General features: G+C 41.9%; 1 non-coding gene across 1 annotated transcript; it reads left to right on the top strand.

Annotated features, from left to right (window-relative positions):
• Nucleotides 1–271: 271 nt before the first annotated feature.
• On the top strand, nt 272–343 carry TRNAC-GCA (transfer RNA cysteine (anticodon GCA)). Its single transcript has one exon. It is a non-coding gene; the product is annotated as a tRNA-Cys (tRNA).
• The last annotated feature ends 19,907 nt before the right edge of the window (nt 344–20,250 follow it).

The following is a 20,250-nucleotide window of genomic DNA, read 5'->3' as shown; positions in this document are numbered from 1 at the left end:
ACTAGTCTCTGCTACTCTGTGGACTATAGGCCCCCCAGGCTCCCCTGCCCATGAGGTTTCCCAGGCAAGAATACTGGAGCAGGTTGCCATTTCCTTCTCCAGGGATCTTCCCCACCCAGGGATTGAACTCACATCTCTTGCACTGCAGGTGGATTCTTTACCACTGAGCCACCTGGGAAACCAGTAATGATCTAGCCGTACTCAATTGTCTTAATAAGGATGCCCTGTGATTAACTCATTTCAGTGTGTTTCACATTGCTTTCCACCTGTCTCCCTGGTGGCTCAGATGGTAAAGTGTCTGCCTGCAATGCAGGAGACCCGGGTTCGATCCCTGGGTGGGGAAGATCCCCTGGAGAAGGAAATGGCAACCCACTCCAGCACTCTTGCCTGGAAAATCCCATAGACGGAGGAGCCTGATAGGCTACAGTCCATGGGGTTGCAAAGAGTTGGACACGACTGAGCGACTTCACTTCACTTATAGGTGAATTATCTAGAATGAATTAGTTCTAACTGTACTGCTGTGTGGTATCAGTGAACTAACTTTTTAACCACACACCCAGGATATTCAGCCTGACAGTGAGCACTGTGTTAGGGGACTCTGTCACAAGAGTGACATATGTTTTCCAGTTTGTCTTGGGCCTCGGAAAAACAGTGAGGGCATTTTCTGCAGCTGCTCTTGTATATTAAATAATTCTACTTTTCTCTGCCCTTTGGTTAAGGTGGCCCCAGTTCAGAGGAAGTAGTATGAAAGGATTCTCACCATTGGCCGAGTGTGAATTTGAGAAAAAAGTACACAGTTCATTTATCATTGCCATTTGAAATTTTACAGTCAAATCACTGTAGCACTTATATCTTAAAAAGCTTTGCTACTAGAAAGATTATTTTTTTTTCTTCTAAAGTAGGCAAATTAGGCTCTTAAATAGAGACAGACCTTTTTTCTATCCCACTCGAAAGCTTCTGAAGAGCTTCATGATGGCAATGGTGTTAGGAAATTTAACTGAGTTAAGTGCTTAATTTTAGAGTTAAGTTTTAAATTCCCATCAAAATATCCTTTTTACAGAGTTCATGTAGTCATTTCAGATCTGTGACATTAGCAGAGAGTCTCAGGATCAGAGCAGAGAATGGAAAATCGATAAGGCCCTCATGACCAAGACAGCCTGTTTTTCTTTTAGTTGATTGTTTTTGTCTTAAAATAAAAATAAAAAAAAGTGGTTATTCCCCAAAGCATTACTTTCTGCTAAAACACTGCTTTCAAGCTTAAAACTTCCCATTCTTGCTACTTTTAAAACACTATGGTTCATAGTAATTACAGATCATTTATTTCAAATAATGTACACTTTCTGCTTCAATGAACTTCTGGAATATAACTCTGGATAGGAACTTAGGCTAAGTGTAGAAATACACAATAAATGGTTAAATCTGGACATAGGTCAAGTCTCATAATCCAGAACTTTGGGTCAGGTGTCAGAATCATGTGACAGAACTATGGGCCTCTCCTCTCTCACAGCTGCCAGTCACTCTAAGTCCTTCTATTCAAGAGGATAATCTCCTCAAACCACAGTGTTCTTCAGCCAAATGTGATGTCTCATTGCCAGATCTACCAAACAAACAGTAATCCGGAAGCAAGAGAATTTGTTCTCTTAACTACAGCAGTCATTCTAAGCAAAAGCAGTGGAATAAGCACGGCTACTGTAGACAAACCATTTTGTGCTTCTTTTGTGCGTGAAAAAGATCTTTATGCTGTACAAAAAATTGCTCTTGATTGAGTGTCACTGTGACTTGCAGTTTTGGTCAACACACCTCAGTTTAGTTTATCTGAATGGCATCTTTATGGCATAAGCATTTATGCAACCTCCTAAAATCCTGGCACCATGATGCATGCTTAATGAACAGTTCTTACTCCGGGAAACTCACATGTAGTAGCTAAGCAGCTGTCCTTGCAGCTAGATATACTGTGATATTGTGAATGCTTTGTAAGAGATATAGGTACAAATGATACAAACACTAAAGGAGGTGAATGAGTCAAGACTCGGTTCAAATGCAAACAACAGAAAATTGAAGTTTCTTTCTTTCTCATGTGCACAGTTTTTGAAGGTAGGCAGTCCAGGCTGTGTGGTGACTCAGATTCTTTCTACATAGTTGTTCTGCCATCATTTACACTTGAGTTCCACTTCATGGCCTCAAGGCTGCTCAAACACAAGCCATCGCATCCACTCTAGCAAGTAGAGAAAGGGAAGGAGGAAAGCGTGGCATGTGTGCTCTTTACAGAGTAGAAGTGGCACACAGCACTTCTGCCTGCTGCCTGTTCACCAGATTATAGTCACATGAGTTGCCACACCTAGCTGCAAGGGGAGATTGATATAGTCCTTATTTTGGAAAGCCATGTGCCTGTAGAAAGAAAGGGTACTGATTGGAGGAAAATGGGCATTTTCTACCTCAGTTGTTCATATGAGGCAGAGAGAATTTTATCTGGAAAGGAAAAACAAATCTGGAAGTCTTCCTGGAAGAAGTAACACTGAAGTAAGGTTCTCCAAGGAAGAGCAGGAAGAGGTCATATACAGAATCAGCATAAGCGTTGTATAGGCAGAGGGAGCAGTGTAAGAGTTTGCTTTCAGGAAGCAGCCAGGCAGAGTAAGGAATGTAGACAGTCATCATAGACCAGGACTGGCTTTTCTTCTGTTCAGTGCTGACTGGAGATTCTAAAGGAAATACCACAGAGTGTTCTCAATATCTGAGCTACTTCATCTAATCACATGTGTCTAACTGCTAAAGATTGAATTAGCACATCATGCCCACGGAAGTGAAAAATAATTTAAAAATATATCTATTGAAATGATTGCCCATGTGCACTAAAAAGGATAATCACTTGTTAAATTAGGAAGGATGTTCAGAAAGTTAATTAAATCTGGATTCCGATGATGACATGTAACAAGTGTGAAATAATCATCTCTAAGACCATTTACACACATGTTCATTTACTAATAGGCATCATAAGAGCATAATGTCTTGCTTAAAACAAAGAATCAATTAGTCCTGAAACAGAGGAACAGACGACACAGGCTGGGCAGTAGAGCCTAGGAATAATTACGCCACAGATACTTGGTGAGTGCTTGCCACACGCCAGGCATGCTTCTGAGCACCTGGTGCATATTAACTGATTTAATCTTCACTTCAATGCTACTAGCTAGGTTTCTGTTACTATCTCAGTTTTTATAAACAACACACTGAGACTCAGGTTAAGTAACTTGCTCAAAGTCCCATAGCTAATATTCAGGGAAGCAGAGGCATAAACCCACCCAGCCTGGCTCCTTAACCACTCTGCTGCTGCTGCTGCTAAGTAGCTTCAGTCGTGTCCGACTCTGTGCGACCCCATAGACAGCAGCCCACCAGGCTCCCCTGTCCCTGGGATTCTCCAGGCAAGAACACTGGAGTGGGTTGCCATTTCCCGACCCCATGGACTGCAGCCTTCCAGGCTCCTCCATCCATGGGATTTTCCAGGCAGGAGTACTGGAGTGGGGTGCCATTGCCTTCTCCATCAGGTAGTAAAAGGGAATTCAGTGTGGGATGGATCCCAGCTCTATGGCTAACTAGCAGTAAGACTCTTAAGAAAGTCATTTCATCCCTCTGTGTGTCAATTTCTCACAGTTTCTATTATTAAAGGAGGAGTTGTATGTAAAAGACTGAGCCTGGGCCCTTTTGCAAGGTACTTGCTCAGTAGTTATGATTTGGAAGAGACAGCAGTGAGCCGCCCTGGAGAGAGATCTTAGTTTCCTGCCCAGGAATTGAACCTGGGTAACCTGGATGAAAGTGAAAAAGGAGAGTGAAAAAGTTGGCTTAAAGCTCAACATTCAGAAAACGAAGATCATGGCATCCGGTCCCATCACTTCATGGGAAATAGATGGGGAAACAGTGGAAACAGTGTCAGACTTTATTTTGGGGGGCTCCAAAATCACTGCAGATGGTGATTGCAGCCATGAAATTAAAAGACGCTTACTCCTTAGAAGAAAAGTTATGACCAACCTAGACAGCATATTCAAAAGCAGAGACATTACTTTGCCAACTAAGGTCCGTCTAGTCAAGGCTATGGTTTTTCCTGTGGTCATGTATGGATGTGAGAGTTGGACTGTGAAAAAGGCTGAGTGCCAAAGAATTGATGCTTTTGAACTGTGATGTTAGAGAAGCCTCTTGAGAGTCCCTTGGACTGCAAGGAGATCCAACCAGTCCATTCTGAAGGAGATCAGCCCTGGGATTTCTTTGGAAGGAATGATGCTAAAGCTGAAACTCCAGTACTTTGGCCCCCTCATGCGATGAGTTGACTCATTGGAAAAGACTCTGATGCTGGGAGGGATTGGGGGCAAGAAGAGAAGGGGACAACAGAGGATGAGATGGCTGGATGGCATCACGGACTTGATGAACGTGAGTCTGAGTTAACTCCAGGAGTTGGTGATGGACAGGGAGGCCTGGCATGCTGCGATTCATGGGGTCGGAAAGAGTCGGACATGACTAAGCAACTGAACTGAACTGAACTGAGCCTGGATGAAAACCAAGACTCCTAGCTGCCAGTTCACCAGATGCTAGAGGCTAGAAGCAAAGTTGCCCTGGGTCTTGCCACCGGCACTTCCCCTCCCTGTTTGAAAGCAAGAATGTTTCAGAAAGCCAAAAAAGTGTGAAAATAGGTACAAAGTTTATTATTAGAGACATAGCACAACATGTGGGAGAGAACACAGGGAAACAGTTTATTCAAGCCAGAAGCAAGGCAGAGCTACATACCTGTAGAGAAAAGTGGTGGGTGTCCTCTCTAATGAGGAGCAGTGCAGTAAAAAGGTGACTTCAATCACTTATTTAGCACAGTTCTTCCAGGTCTTCATTCGCCTTTGGCCAATGATCTTATTTCTTTTCCCACATCTGACCTGATCTAGGACCCTCCCCACCCCGTGAACACATCTTTTTGCTAAGATAGCTCCCAGGGAAGAAGCCTGTGGCTGTGTGTCCACACTTATTATGGGGTGGGGCCCCTCCCTTTTTGAGTCCCTAGAAGCCTTCCTGATCGTGTGTAGACCTCAGGAGTGGTCCACTTATCCCTACTTTAGCAGAGCTCAGCTTCTGCCACTAGCTTTGTTCTTGAAGTGGGGTGAGAACAAAGCTTCAGTTTTACTCCACTTGACATACACCAGTTGTCTAGCCCAGGGGTCCATCTATCTCCTACTGCATTTAGAATGTTGATCAAGGCTGAGTCATTCATTGTAAATAGTACCCCATCTTTGGTCCTTAACCATATGAAACAAAAGAGAGACTGAAAGCTATTTCTGACAAAGTATTAAATTCTCTTTCAAAAGACCCAAATTCTCCATCTTCCACCCATTTACCCCAATCCCCTGAGGTTGGTCTGTCTGCTAGTTTTGAGTTTGAGCTGCTTTTTATAGCCATCTGCTACAGTGCTGTGTTACAACAAACAATATCCTCCTAAAAATGTTTACAAATGCTTCTTACATTAGTGCTGTATATTTTTTCATTAAGCTGTGACATTGCCATTGAAAAATTATTTTAATCATTGCAAACTGAATTACACAAGGAGAAAGCAGAAAGAGATAGTACTTAAAAGGCTGAATGTACATTAATTGCTTCAGCTAATGAAAGAAACATGACTTAGCCAATGCACACAACATGAATCCTAAGATGCACGGACAATTGACTACGGTAATAAAACAAGTATTAGTGTGTTGCATCTGAAATCCTCATTATGCTTCATGCAGCAAAACCCACTGCGTACCTGCTGTTCAGTGTGTATTTCCTCCTCTTGACACCAAGCTAATTATAGCACCGGGCATAGGGTGAAAGCTCGTGACCTACGTTTCCACAGTTTGGGGACCTTCAAAAAGCCCTGCCAAGTTATGTCTGATAACTCTTTTTCTTTCTTGCTTTTTTTAAGCTGATGAAAGTAGGTATTGGTCAAAATGATTTTGGAATATCCCAGTGTTCCATAGGCAATTTTAATTAAAATATGAATTATTTAAATATGCATACAGTTTATTTCACTTACATTGGAATCTTTATCTCCCTTGGCTTTATAAACTAGTAAATTATTTAGCTCAAGGATAATTTATGTCACATATTCAAGAGGCTGTCCATTGACTTTTTTCATGTCTTTTCATTTCACAAACCTTAAAGATGGTGATAAAGGCGTGACATTTAAGAGATAGGAAAAGAAGTGAATGCCTTATTTTTACCATTCATCTAGAATCACATTGATTGCAAAGAGGTTATTAATAGCTTATATACAGGCTGTATTAACCTACTACCTTCTGTTCATAGACTAAAAATATCACCTTATTAGAATCTGCAGTGAAATTTGATGCAACTACAAATGTCCTTGAAACCCCACCCTTTTTGAAACTTTGATGGCACCAGTAATACTTCAAGGGATATGTAATTATATGTAACAGTTGGCTTAAACCAAAGTCATTGTTTTTCTAGAGGAAAACTTTTCTTTTCTGGTAGAAATAAAGCTGGAAAGCAAATTTTTCTTTTTTGTATTTTAATCCTACATGCTGTCTTTTTGTTATTTTTTTCACTAAAACTTTGGTTATGGTCAAATGTATTTCCTTTGCATTTCCTTATTTTAGACAGACACTGAGGCTTTCAGAGTTCTTTAAAAGTACTATTTGGAAGCTATCTGGGAGCCAAACCAGCAAAGGCCACACTTTAATAGGGAGAGTGTAAATTGAATAGAAGCTCCAGAATCTCAGCAAGTGTCAGTTTGAAGATTTTTATACTAGGGGGAAAATATGGAAAAGGGAGAAATGAGGGGATGTGAATAATGAGAAATGGCTTCACTCTGCTTGATCTCTGATTCTAAAAGTTAATGCATGTTAAAATTGCTTGAAGAACCTTTTTATAAATTTGATATTCAGAAATTGTCCTCCAAAGATTCATTACAGTCCAGGTGGGTCTGTGTGGCTTACATGCACCCCAAGTGGTTGCACAGCAGATTATCCGAAGATAGTTATAGAAACTAGCAAGAGGTGTTGACTTCCAAAAATTAAGCCATTTATACTTTAGTTATTCAGTAAATATTTAATGAAGCCCTATACCTCACCTTGAATCTCAGCCCTCAAAGAACTTAGAGTGTGGTGAAGGGGATAGAAAGTAGCCAATTTAATTGAACAAGAGAAGTTTGCTAGTGCTGTGCAGAATTGAATAAAACCGGAACTTCCCTGGTGGTCAGGCAGTTAAGACTTCCATTGCAGGGGACACAGGTTTGATTCCTGGTTGGGGAACTAAGATTCCATTTGCTTCATGGTGTGGCCAAAATAATAAATGAAATAAAATAAGAACAGCACAACCCCCCAAACAAAACAAACAAAAAAAATCCTGTTATTCTCAAAAAGTAACTCCTGCAGTGTCAAGTATGGTGTCTCATTAAAAGAGAGAAGGCATTAAAACAAAAATGGAATAAAGTACACTCTCATAGAGAAATCCTATTGGAGGAAGTCATAAAACTCTATGATCTTTGATATCATTCTGTAGTGCAAAGAGAAGTTTTCATGGAAGATTTTAGGATTCAGTTGGGCCTTAAAAAAATGGATGCTATTGTTGTCAGTCACCCACTGTGTCTGACTCTTTGTGACCCCATGGACTGCAGTAAGCCAGGCCTCTCTGTCCTTCACCATCTCCTGGAGTTTGTCCAAGTTCATGTCCATTGTGTTGGTGATGCCATCCAGCCACCTTATCCTCTGGAGCCCTTTTCTTCTGCCCTCAATCTTTCCCAGCATCCAGGGACTTTTCCAATGAGTCAGCTGTTTACGTCACATGACCAAAATACTGGACTTTCAACTTCAGCATCAGTCCTTCCAATGAGAATTCAGGGTTGATTTCCCTTGAGATTGACTGGTTTGAGCTCCTTGCTGTCCAAGGTACTCTCAGGAGTCTTCTCCAGCACCACAGTTTGAAAGTCCTTATAAAAGCACACACACACACAAATGGATAGGTTTTTGTAAATTATTATTTTGCTATAACTTTAAACTGAGCAAAGTTGCAAGAATAATATTAGAAATCACCTTATGCTTATCCAAGTCCACCAAAATTTACATCTTGCCCCAGGTACTCTTGTTCTGTCTGTCTCTCTCTCTTACAGACACATATGCACACACTGATTGATTTTTTCTGAATGAACTGAAAGTAAGTTGGGGACATTTTGGTTCTTTACTCCTAAACACCAGTGCATATTTCCCATGAAAAAGGATGGGCTCTTACATAACCACAGTGAAATAATCAAACATCAAACTTATGCACTATTGATATATTGTGGTCATCTAATTGACAGTCTATAATCAGCTTCTATGAGTTGTCTCAATCATTCTTCATATGTTAGATTTTACGCCCAGTGCAGGATGGAGTCCTGATTTATACATTGCACTTAGGTGTCTCTGTAACTATCCTCTCATTTTAAACAGGTTTTTTTTTTTTTTTTTTAACTCTCTTCTTTTTTCTTGATCCTGGCATTTTGAAGGGTACAAGCTGTTTGTTTTGTGGAGTGTCCCTCAGTTTGGATTTACCTATTGTTTTGTGACAATTAGGTTTGGGTTATACATTATTTTTGGAAAGAGAGAAGTTAGGTGGTAGCCTCCTTAGTGTCTGTTAGGAGACACAAGATATAGATTCGTCCCCGTGTTGGTGATTGTAGCATTGATAACAATCTGGTATCCTCCAGACTTTTTCAGTGTAAAATTATGAATTTTCCCTTTTGTTATTAACAAGAATTTTGTGGAGAGATACTGTGAGTCTGTGTGAATTTTATCTTCCTTATTGAACTTTCATCTGATGGTTTGAGCATCCATGGATGATTTTCTCTTCCGTGGTTGCTGCAGTATTTATACTGCTGTATCTATATTACTGTAAGGGAGATCTTTTCTGGCTCCCCATCTCTATTTTCATTTAAATTTATACTTCTATGGGCTCATAGATTTAAATAAGTTATTATCCACTACTCTATTTATTTTGATGCTTAAATTGCCCCTCATTTTGCCTGTGGAAGTCCCTTCAAAATGGTTCCTGTGTCCTTTGGGTAGTTTCTGTCATTTCTCTGAACTCTTAAACTTTTTGGGGCAGTACACCCCTCTGAGATTATTTTGTACTTTCTCTGCCACAGCCCTGGAATCTCCCTTTTATCCAAACAGCACTGGATCACCAAAGTCTGGGTATATTCATTAATATGGGGGTGTTGTTTCTAATTCTTTTGGTGAACAGAAATCAGATATATTTTTTCTCTATTTGTCTCTCTGTATTTAAAAAATGCTGAGTTCATACTGATTGTGATACATTCTAGTCTTTCTTGCCTCCATGTTTATAATTCCAATTTCCAACAGTGAGAAACCTAGCCTCAGAATGAACGCATTTTTTTTTTGAAGCCATAGAGAAATACAGTTTGTTTTTTTTTTAATCTCAAAGAATCTGTGAGACATCCAGGTGGAGAAAGGTCTGGGTCTGAGTTATTTCTACCAAAGGAAAATTTGCCTTTAACTTACTGCAATTTATTGAGTGGTAAAAATGTTTAAATGGTAAAAGTTGCAGAATCTGCATGGGATTAGGGGTTTTATAGACATAGATACATCTCCTAATTTCTTCACAAAGAAACCATCATCTCTGCCTTCATTGTTCAGGGTCAGGAGCTCCCTCTGTGTAAAATTCTTAAATTGATGTCAGTAACTCCTTGTCTTCAACATTGAAGTATTCAAGACCAATCTCTTGTTGAACTATTTGCAGTATCAGATTTCTGCATCAGAGAGTATGGACTTGGCAATGACTCCTATAAAACAAAACTTTCCTTAAAAGAACTCATTTCCAGTTAATTTTGATACTGAGTTTATCTCCCAGGTTAAATGGTTAACACATCTTCAAAACAGAATTGCTGAGGCTCTGTTCAAGAAACTTCTTTTTGTGTCCTGTCTCCTTTTATAAGTCTTCTTATTAGCAGTTCAGTTGCTCAGTCGTGTCTGATACTTTGCTGACCCATGGACTATAGCACACCAGGCTTCCCTGTCCATCACCAACTCCCAGAGCTTGCTCAGATTCATGTCCATCAAGTGGGTGATGCCATCCAACCATCTCATCCTCTGTCGTCCCCTTCTCCCCTTGCCTTCAATCTCTCCCACATCAGAGTCTTTTCCAATGAGTCAGCTCTTTGAATTGGGTGGGCAAAGTGTTGGAGCTTCATCTTCAGCATCAGTCCTTCCAATGAATATTCAGGACTGATTTCCTTTAGGATCGACTGGTTGGATCTCCTTGCAGTCCAAGGGGCTCTGAATAACCTTCTCCAACCAACTCCAATTGATGCAGTTCAAAAGCATCAATTCTTCAGCACTCAGCTTTCTTTATGGTCCAACTCTCACATCTATACATGATTACTGGAAAAAATAAATTATAGTTTTGACTAGAAGGACCTTTGTTGGCAAAGTAATGTGTCTGCTTTTTAATATGCTGTCTAGGTTAGTCTTAGCTTTTCTTCCAAGGAGCAAGTGTCTTTTAATTTCGTGGTTGCAGTCACCATCTGCAATGATTTTGGAACCCAAGAAAGTAAAGTCTGTCACTGTTTCCATTGTTTCCCCGTCTCTTTTCCATGAAGGCATGGGACTGGACATTTATAATGCTAGTCATTGTTGAGCAAGGTGGTAATGTGCTGTGTTGTGCTTGGTCTCTCAGTCATGTCCGACTCTTTGTGACCCCATGGACTGTAGCCCACCAGCCTCCTCTGTCCTTGAGGATTCTCTAAGCAAGAATACTGGAGTGGGTTGCCATGCCCTCCTCCAGGGGATCTTCCAACCCAGGGATCGAACCCAGGTCTCCTGCATAGCAGGCAGATTCTTTACTCTCTGAGCCACCAGGGAAGCCCAGAAATACTGGAATGGGTCACCTATCCCTTCTCTAGGGGATCTTCCTGACCCAGGAATTGAACCAGGGTCTCCTGCATTGCAAGTGGATTCTTTACCAGCTGAGCTACCAGGGAAGCCCAGATGGTGATGACAATGATGATTTTTTGTGATCCGTTGAAGATGACTCCGGAGTGCAAAACCAGATGCCAGGTATTGGATAACTGTGATTTATTTTTCAGCATGTGGTAAAAGCAAAGCCATTTCAGATCTTCACACTAAGCTGTGTGTGTTGTATGGCTGGGCTGGAGAGTGCATAAACTGTTTCCAAATGAGGCCCATGGCTATTTGCTTCATATCACTGGAAGAAGAATACCAAGTCCTAGATGAAGAGATTGCTCAGCCTAGGGACATGATAATGCGTCAACTGAAAAGCAAGCTGTCACTCTTTCAAGTGAATATTCATTGCATAGTACAATGCAATGCTTTTACTGAAACCTTGGCCCAAAGATAATCCAGGTTGTTTCTTAAGGAATTATAGAACTTAACCTGGTCACATGAAAGGCCTCATGAACTGAATCTTGAGTCTAAAACATATGTCTGAAGTGAGGAAGTTAAATGTTCACTTCAGAACTAACCCTGTTTTGCCTTTTGACAGAAAGGGCAAGACAGGTTGACACATGGCTGGTTCCAGAAACAAATACCTTGTCTATTCAGTGAAGCAACTTCCTGAGCTAATTTTTCCTTTAGATTGGAATTCGTTTTAAGGACTGGAGCCAGGCTAATCAGTGGGTGCAGGGGCACTACTTCGTGTCCGCTGTTCCCCTCTCCTGCGATCTCACTCACATGCTCCCCAACGTCTGAACTCCATTAACAAAGGACCCCTTCTTTTGCCCCATAATGATTCTGTAATAAAAAAACCCAATTACTGTACATGAAGCACTTAACGTGGTGTATGTCACAGAGTCCTTAACGTTTAGCAAGAATGATGACTATTTTGTTTTTTTGTTTGTTTTTTTATTTTATTTTATTTTATTTTTTTATTTTTTTAAAGTTGACTTTTTTTTTTTTAATTTTAAAATCTTTAATTCTTACATGTGTTCCCAAACATGAACCCCCCTCCCACCTCCCTCCCCATACGTTTATGAAGTTTTTTCACAAAACTGGACATTAAAAATGTCACATCATTTCCTTTAGATTTGGTTAACTATACCCTAAAGTCTCCTTCATGCTGTCTGGCAGAAAATCTGCTCTCAGTTATTATTAGACCACTCCCATTTCAGTCCTTAGGACCTATAGAGAAGAAACGAACTGTCTGAGCACTTTGGCTACTTGATGTTAAGGGCCTGTGGGCATCTCTTGATGTTAAGGGACTGTCCCCTGCTTGGGCTGGGGTCTCTGGAATGTGCCCTGAGGCCAGAGGTACAGCCTTCGATGGTACAACTTAGGCCCTCTTCACTGAGCTCCTGCACCCACTTGATTGCATGAGACATGGGCTCAGGCCCAGTTCCATGAGGGCCCCTCAGAATCTGCCTTGGACTTGGGGGGTGGTCCTCCTATCTCCTGCTGCCTTGTTTGCAGTCCCTCTGCCTTCAGCCTGTGGTAGGGAGGCCAGATTTAGCCAAGACAAAAACAAAACAAGTTACCCAGATAACTGAATTTCAGATACGCAATGCATAAATTTTTAATCTAAGTATATCCCCTGCAATGCTCAGGACACAATTACACTAAAAAACTGTTACTTATCTGAGATTTTTTAATTTAACCAAGCACCTGGTATTTTATCTTGCAAATCCACCCAGAAGAGTTCCTGCTTTTGAAAGACCCAAGAATAGAAGTTGTGTGTAGTATTCAGTCTTTCAGCATAAATCTTCAGTGTGTAGAGAGAACAGTCTGGATAGAGTGAGGTAGAGGGAGGGACTTTGCTGGTGGAAGAGGTTAAGACTTGGTGCTTTCAAGGCAGAGGGCACAGGTTCTATCCCTGGTCAGGGAACTAACATCCCACATGGCACATGGTGTGGTCAAAAAATTAAAAAAAAAAAAGGTACAAGGAGAAACTGGGCCTAGACAAACACAAAATAACACCCGTAAATCTGTTACTCTCATCATTATGTTTATCCCCCTCTTTATCAACCTTGGTGAATTGCTGCTGGAGTCAGTCCCCCCGGGGAAGGTAATATTAATGGATCATTCCCTGAAACAGTTTAAATAAAGGTGAAGCAGGAGAAAGTAAGGGGCACTGGAAGTCTGCAAGCATATCAGGAAGTAAGGGGAAGAAATGCAGAGAAATCAGGGCCAGAAAGGCCACTCACCCTTCAGAGCCTCACTGGTTGGCCTGATGTGGGCCTTGTGGGCGGCCCTTTTCTAGTTGTGCCACAGTGAGGCATACGGTAAAACAATAGCAAGACAAGCGGGTCATTAGCTGCGTTTGAAAAATTGTTATTAATGTATTCCTGGGAAAAGGGAAACAGAAATCTCATCTTGATAATCCCAGAAAAATACAACTTAAGATTTAGGAATCAATTGTTGGTGGTTTTGAATCATTCCAGTCCAGTCAAGGGAAAGATTCAAAGTGACCTGTAGCAGTGAGGTCAGTTTGCTGCAGAATCATCATAGGGAGAAACACACACATGCACTATACCACTGTACTTTATATATTTGTGTATATAAACTGACATATTTAAAGTAAAATACAGTAAGTCCCCTATGTATAAACCTTCAAGTTTCAGAGTTTCGAAGATGTGAGCATGCATTTCATCAGCATCAGGTGTGAGTGAAATTGCAGCTTGCCCTGTCTCCTATTGCTATTCAGATCCACCATCGTCCCATCTCCTCTCCCTCCTCCAGTCAGTGACTCTTCTTGCTTGTCCACCTGTATGCCAGCTGTTGTACTGTACTGTAAGGTTAAAATTGTTTTCTTCATTTTTTGTGTTTTTATGTATTATTTGTGTAAAAAGTATCATAAACCTATTACAGTACAGTACTATTTAGCCCATTATGTTAGTTGGGTATCTAGGCTAACTTTGTTGGACTTACAAACAAATTGGACGTAAGAACAAACTCTCAGAACAGAACTTGCTCCTATGTAGGATACTTACTGTATGTGTAATACTGGCAGTCAAAATGCAAATTTATGACACTTACCAAATATTTGTGGGCTTCCCTGGTGGCTCAGATGGTACAGAATCTACCTACAATGCAGGAGACCCAGGTTTGATCCCTGGGTTAGGAAGATCCCCTAGAGAAGGAAATGGCAACCCACTCCAGTATTCTTGCCTGAGAAATCTCATGAACAGAGGAACCTGGAGGGTTATAGTTCATGTGGTTGCAAAAGATTCAGACACGACTTAGAGACTAAGCAAATACAAATTAGATTCAGAGTTAAGTTTCCATCCTCAGTCAACTCTGCCAGTTCAGTTCAGTCGCTCAGTCGTGTCTGATGTGTCCCATGGACTGCAGCACACCAGGCTTCCCTGTCCATCACGGCCTCCTGGAGCTTGCCCAAATTCATGTCCATCAAGTTGGTGATGCCGTCCAACCATCTCATCCTCTGTCGTCCCCTTCTCCTCCTGCCTTCAGTCTTTCCCAGCATCAGGGTCTTTTCCAATGAGTCAGTTCTTCACATCAGGTGGCCAAAGTATTGGAGTTTCAGCTTCAGCATCAGTCCGTCGAATGAATATTCAGGACTGATTTCTTTAGGATTTACTGGTTTGATCTCCTTGCAGTGCAAGGGACTCTCAAGAGTCTTCTCCAGCACCGCAGTTCAAAAGCATCAATACTTCAGTGCTCAGCTTTCTTTATAGTCCAACTGTCATGTCCATACATGACCACTGGAAAAACCACAGCTTTAATTAGACAGGCTTTTGTTGACAAAGTAATGTCTCTGCTTTTTAATATGCTGCCTAGGTTTGTCATAGCTTTTCTTCCAAGGAGTAAGCGTCTTTTAATTTCAGGGCTGCAGTCACCATCTGCAGTGATTTTGGAGCCCCAAAATATAAAGTGGAAACAGTCTCTCACTATTTCCACTGTTTCCCCATCTATTTGCCGTAAAGTGATGGGATTGGATGCCTTGATCTTCGTTTTCTGAATGTTGAGCTTTAAGTCAACTTTTTCACTCTCCTCTTTTACTTTCATCAAGAGACTCTTCAGTTCTTCTTTGTTTTCTGCCATAAGGGTGGTGTCATCTGCATATCTGAGGTTATTGATATTTCTCCCAGCTATCTTGATTACAGCCTGTGCTTCATCCAGCCCGGCATTTTGCATGATGTGCTCTATATATACGTTCAATGTGCAGGGTGACAATATACAACCTTGACGTACTCCTTTCCTGATTTGGAACCAGTCTGTTGTTCCATGTCCAGTTCTAACTGTTGCTTCTTGACCTGTATACAGATTTCACAGGAGGCAGGTCAGGAGGTCTGGTATTCCCATCTCTTTAAGAATTTTCCACAGTTTGTTGTGATCCACACAGTCAGAGGCTTTGGTGTAGTCAGTAAAGCAGAAGTAGATGTTCTGCCAGGTAGCTGTTAAATGTGATATGATCTGAATAGAGAAGGAAGTGTTTTCTGTCTTTTGAGTTCTATAAGAATCCGGTCTGTGTGTGTGAGTTTGTGTGTGTACAGGTTTGTGATTCTTTTTCTTTACAATTTGCAGTCATCTCACTCAGCTTTTGACTCTCAGATCTTTAGGTAGAGTAGTCTGGAGTTGATAAATACCATTCCAGTGTGGGTCATAGCCAGAACTGGTCAGTGAGTTTAAGATGTACCTTAAGAAACTGTTCACTGTTGAGTGTCCGCTCAGTGCTAAGAAGCTTCTTCACAGTCAGCTGCTAGTTCAGAATTTTATCCATTTGACAAGTAAGGAATAAAGTGAATTCACTTGCTCAGGGTCATGCTTGACCTTTGTGACTAAGCTGGCATTCTCTTCCATAGTGCTGAACTTGAATGTCCACCATCTTCCTGTGGCTCGTGGCAATTCCTATGAGTGTTTAGGAACCTGGACTCTAGTGCCAGTCTGAGCTTGAATCCTGTTTCTGCTACTTTCTAGCTTACTTACCTTGGGCAAATGACATAACCTCCGTGCTTCAGTTTCCTCATTTGTGAAATGGAAATAATATTATTAAATTACTTAATAAGGTTTTTAAGAGGATGAAATCATACAGTGTACATAAAGACTGTATATAAAGTTCTTACCCCATCTGCTGTAAGACCCTGATTGACACTGGTCATTTTCATTGTTGTTATTCTATACTTTGACAAGGGATTCAAGCCTTGGCTCACCCATGGTGCATGGAGGTGCTAGTTATCACCAGTTTGCCCCCCTGGGGCTGGTTAGCTGATAATCTGCAGCGATAATTCCAAGCCTAGTTGGTCTCTAGGTTCCAAATGTTATGCCCAGAGTCCGAGTCCCTGAAACTGAGAGAATAAGACGTTCACAGCAATGCAAAAGCATGAAGGGGTTTATTACTAGCTCGAGCCAGGGCCCAGGTTTCATCCAGCACAGTGGAATCCGACAAGGGCCCCGAGCTCTGAATCACATATACTTTTATACAGACGGTTCTTTGTTTCTGTAACAGCATAGCTGATTGGTTAAACTGTACGCGCGCACGGGACTTTTAAACCTCGCATCCCTATCTGGATTGGCTCAGGTCTGGCGCGGGCGGGGGGCTACAGGGATTTTTTGATTGGTCTAGCTACATTGCCTGCGGGCCTGCCCCTTAGAGCCTGTCCTGGCTTCAGTTTGGTCCTAACACAAATGGCCTGGGGTGGGAGTGGGGGGCTGGGTTCCTGGGATATGGCTACTCATCCAACTCAGAGAGTCAGAATTTCTTCTAAATGTTTTCTTGATTCCAGCTTATGCTTCATCCAGAGAACTGACGAGCCCATGTTTACTTTCCTAGATAATTCGAAAAAGCCTGTGAAACTGGTGTTGCAGGGGATGGCTTTTCACTTAGCATCACCTCATCCAAAATCATAGGTATATTTTCCTTCAGAGAAATATGACTTACTTGATTCTGGTGTCAAAACACACTTTCTCTGAATGCCTTCCACCACGGTACCTGTGTAAGGGACTTTCCACCTTTGAATGAGGTCATAAAGCTGCAGTTATTCTTCTCTATGGAGTTGACTCTACCAGGCTCATTTGCAGAGTTACTCATCTGTGACTTGATCACTTAAATAACCCTTTGCCTAAAGATATCCCTTGCTGCAGCCATTTACCCCTAAGAACCATGTTCATATTATCGAGAAATACAAATACAAGCGTGTCTTACAGCAGCAGTGTGACAGAGTTGTCAGCTATAAATTATATGTGGTGTTGAACGGGGGAGAAGTCAACAACTCTATAGTCTAGGAAAGAATTTCATCAGAAATACCAGACCCTCATAATTGGGAAGTCTCCTATGCTAGTTTTATTTTGCTCAGGAAGATTTTCAAAGCAAACCATTTTCTGGATGCCTAAAAGTAATGCCTAGGTTTCTGTTTTCTTTTTCTGTATTTAAGCTAGGCATTTAAATACAATTCAAGCATTCCAGGGTGTTAACGGTGTTTACAAAGGAAACTGCCAGAGGCAAATTCAGGCAGTTTCTTAAATTAATAATGCTTTTGTTCGCCATCCAATTTTTCCTTCAGTTCTGTTTGAGCCAGTGTGCCTCTTCTCCATTTATTCATCTGATAATAATGACAATTTCCATTTACACATGGCATTTCATCTGGAAGGCTTTCTCTTTCTCTCACACACACAGCCTCACTCTCTGCCGCCTTCTGCCTGGCAACAGAAAATGCAAACTACATCACAGTCATTGGTCGGTGAGGAGACGAGAAGCCTCAGAGTGAACACCGAAAGGAAACAAGGCTGAAAGAAAGGCAGGAGGAACAGGAGGAAATTCAATATATTGCCGTGTTTATTTAGAAGAGGGACCTGGCCCAGGGAACGGAGGATTCTTCCAGTAACCACCCAGCACCTCTGTAGAAATAAGTCATAGAGAGTAGAACAAGCAACTCGGAGCTAGACAGTTCCACATCTAAGTCTTTGACCTGTCACTTCCTAGCAGGTGTCTTTAGGCAAGTCCCACAAACTCTTTGAGACTGGGTTTTTGAATCCATTAAAGGGGTGTAAAAATTCTTATTTTCCGAGGTTGTATGTATTGGATATATAGAAGTAAAGTATGTTATAAGAGTTTAATATATAGTGTTCACTATTTCTTATTATTACTAGTGTTGCTATAATGATCATCGTCAATACTGCCTATACAATTGTGATAGGGACAGAGTAAAGGGACAAAGTAGTTGTAGTTAAGTAGTTAATCCCACTAGGGGATTGTAAATTAAAAAAAAAAAAAAGGGAGACCCCTGTAAATTCATGATAACTTAAGAAAAGAGCAGAAGCATTAAACATGTCCCCAGATCATGAAACAATGTTGGCGTGAGACCCACAGCCTGCCCAAGGGGCTCGATAAGCTAATGATTCCTATGACGTGTTCTCTGCACACATGAAAAACCATTTATGGAAAGGTGACTTTTCAAAGTGAAGACCCTTATTGTAGTGAGACCTGAGATAATATTTCCATAGTGCTATGACAATCATGGCTTGACCATGTGGGGACAAGAAAACTCCCCTGCCCAACCTGGAGGAGAAACTAATGAGAGCAGCGTGACATCTGCTCAGGAAGGAGAAAAAGGTAGTCTTTTCCCTCTCCTCACTTTTGCTTTGATTATAAAACTATAACCCACTGAGTTCTCAGGGTGGCACCTCTTGCCTGCCTACTTGTAAGGCTCACAGCTGTCCTATTCTAATAAATTGCTTCTTGTCTATCACTTTGCCTCTTGCTGAATTCTTTTCTGTACTGAGACATAAAGGACTATGGTACTGGAGCTCTTTGGAGCCCCTCAAAATGCCACCAAACAGTTTCAGTTGCATCCATGGGCCCTGAGATCTTCCAAAGGGCTGCTCTCTGCCTGACCCCTGGCTGATCTTTTGCTATCCCTTGAAAACAGCCTTGAGGTTTATGCAAAAGCAGGAGTATTGTCGCCCAGAGGCCTAAACTGTAATGCCTCTCATGGACCCAGGAGGACAGCTGGTGTTCCCTTTGCATGGGCTTTAACTCAACTACTTGAGATAGTCAGCCTCACCCTCACATTTCAGTGTGCATAAAAGTTGCTTGGGGGATTTTTATAAAATGCAGATTGCATGAGCTCTGCCCTAGAATTTTCCATCCAGTGAGTTCACCAGCCCAGTATTTTGCATTTCTAACTGGTTTCCAGGCGGTGCTGATGCTGCTGGCCTGAGGACCACACCTTGAGAACCCCTGCAACATCGGGTAGCTAATGAGCTACTTGAAAGCCATCAGGAGCCTAATCTTCAGAGAATGTGTTGTATTTGGAGCCCAGACAGTTCAGATAGGTGAGGGGTGGGGGGTACCAAAGGTGAAGTCAGGGATGGGCTGAACACCTGCAGAAGGTGAAGACTGAAGGGGAGGGCAGGTGTCGAGACCCCAGGCCACTGGGCTCACAGTTGGGGGTGGGACTCTTTGGTTTCCAGTTTCTCAATTTCCTCCTCTTTCTCCCGACTTCTCTCTTTCACAACTCTAAGCCCTGCAAGTTTCCTTCTCTTTCCATGGAGTCATCTCCAGATTGGCCCGATGCAGAGACAGAGAGAGGCAGAGACAGAAAGAGTCACTCCAGGAGTGGAAACAACCTCTATAATGGCCTGGAAATTGGATCTGAGGAGCTAAAAGCAATCCAACTTGGCTAGAGCCTGGAAGGCCAAGGAGCTTCCAGCTTGGGAGAGTGCTGTGGCTCCCGCAGCAGAAGTTGGGTCACGAATCGGCCTTGATCCTGCATGCTGGGGGAAGCTCCCAGAGGGTGTTATTCAGAGGAGTCACACTGTGGATTTGTGACTTAAAAGGCTCCCTCGGCCTGCACTGTGAGAAGCTGAAGGAGGAGCCTGAGCCAGGGGTTGGGACCAGAGTTTGGCTGTTCTTGGTCCCAGGCATGAGGTGATAGGGGCTTGGATGAGGGGGGAGCATAAGGAAGGGAAAGACTCCTCAAGTCCATATTTAACTGTAATAAAGTTCTTGAACCATTTCTATCATTTAGTCTCATGGTTTCTTCTAGTGGCTCCCATACCTCAGTGTGTATCAGAATAACCTTGAGGGCTTCTTAAAACACAGGTGGCTGTGTTCCAATAACAGAATTTCTGATTCAGTGAGTGGGTGTGGGGCCTGAGAATTTCCAACAGTCTCCCAAGGGATGCTGATGCTGCTGGTCCTGGGACCCAACTTTGAGAACCACTGGTTTATTTCTACACAGAGGATTGTAGCCGTGGGCCTTCTCAGCTTTGGTAATGGGTGCCCTGCTGTTTAAATAAAACATTGAATCTACTCGCT

Source organism: Capricornis sumatraensis, chromosome 10, assembly GCF_032405125.1.
Source record: "Capricornis sumatraensis isolate serow.1 chromosome 10, serow.2, whole genome shotgun sequence".
NCBI classification, from domain to species: Eukaryota; Metazoa; Chordata; class Mammalia; order Artiodactyla; family Bovidae; genus Capricornis; species Capricornis sumatraensis.
This window is presented reverse-complemented; position numbering and strand designations above follow the sequence as displayed.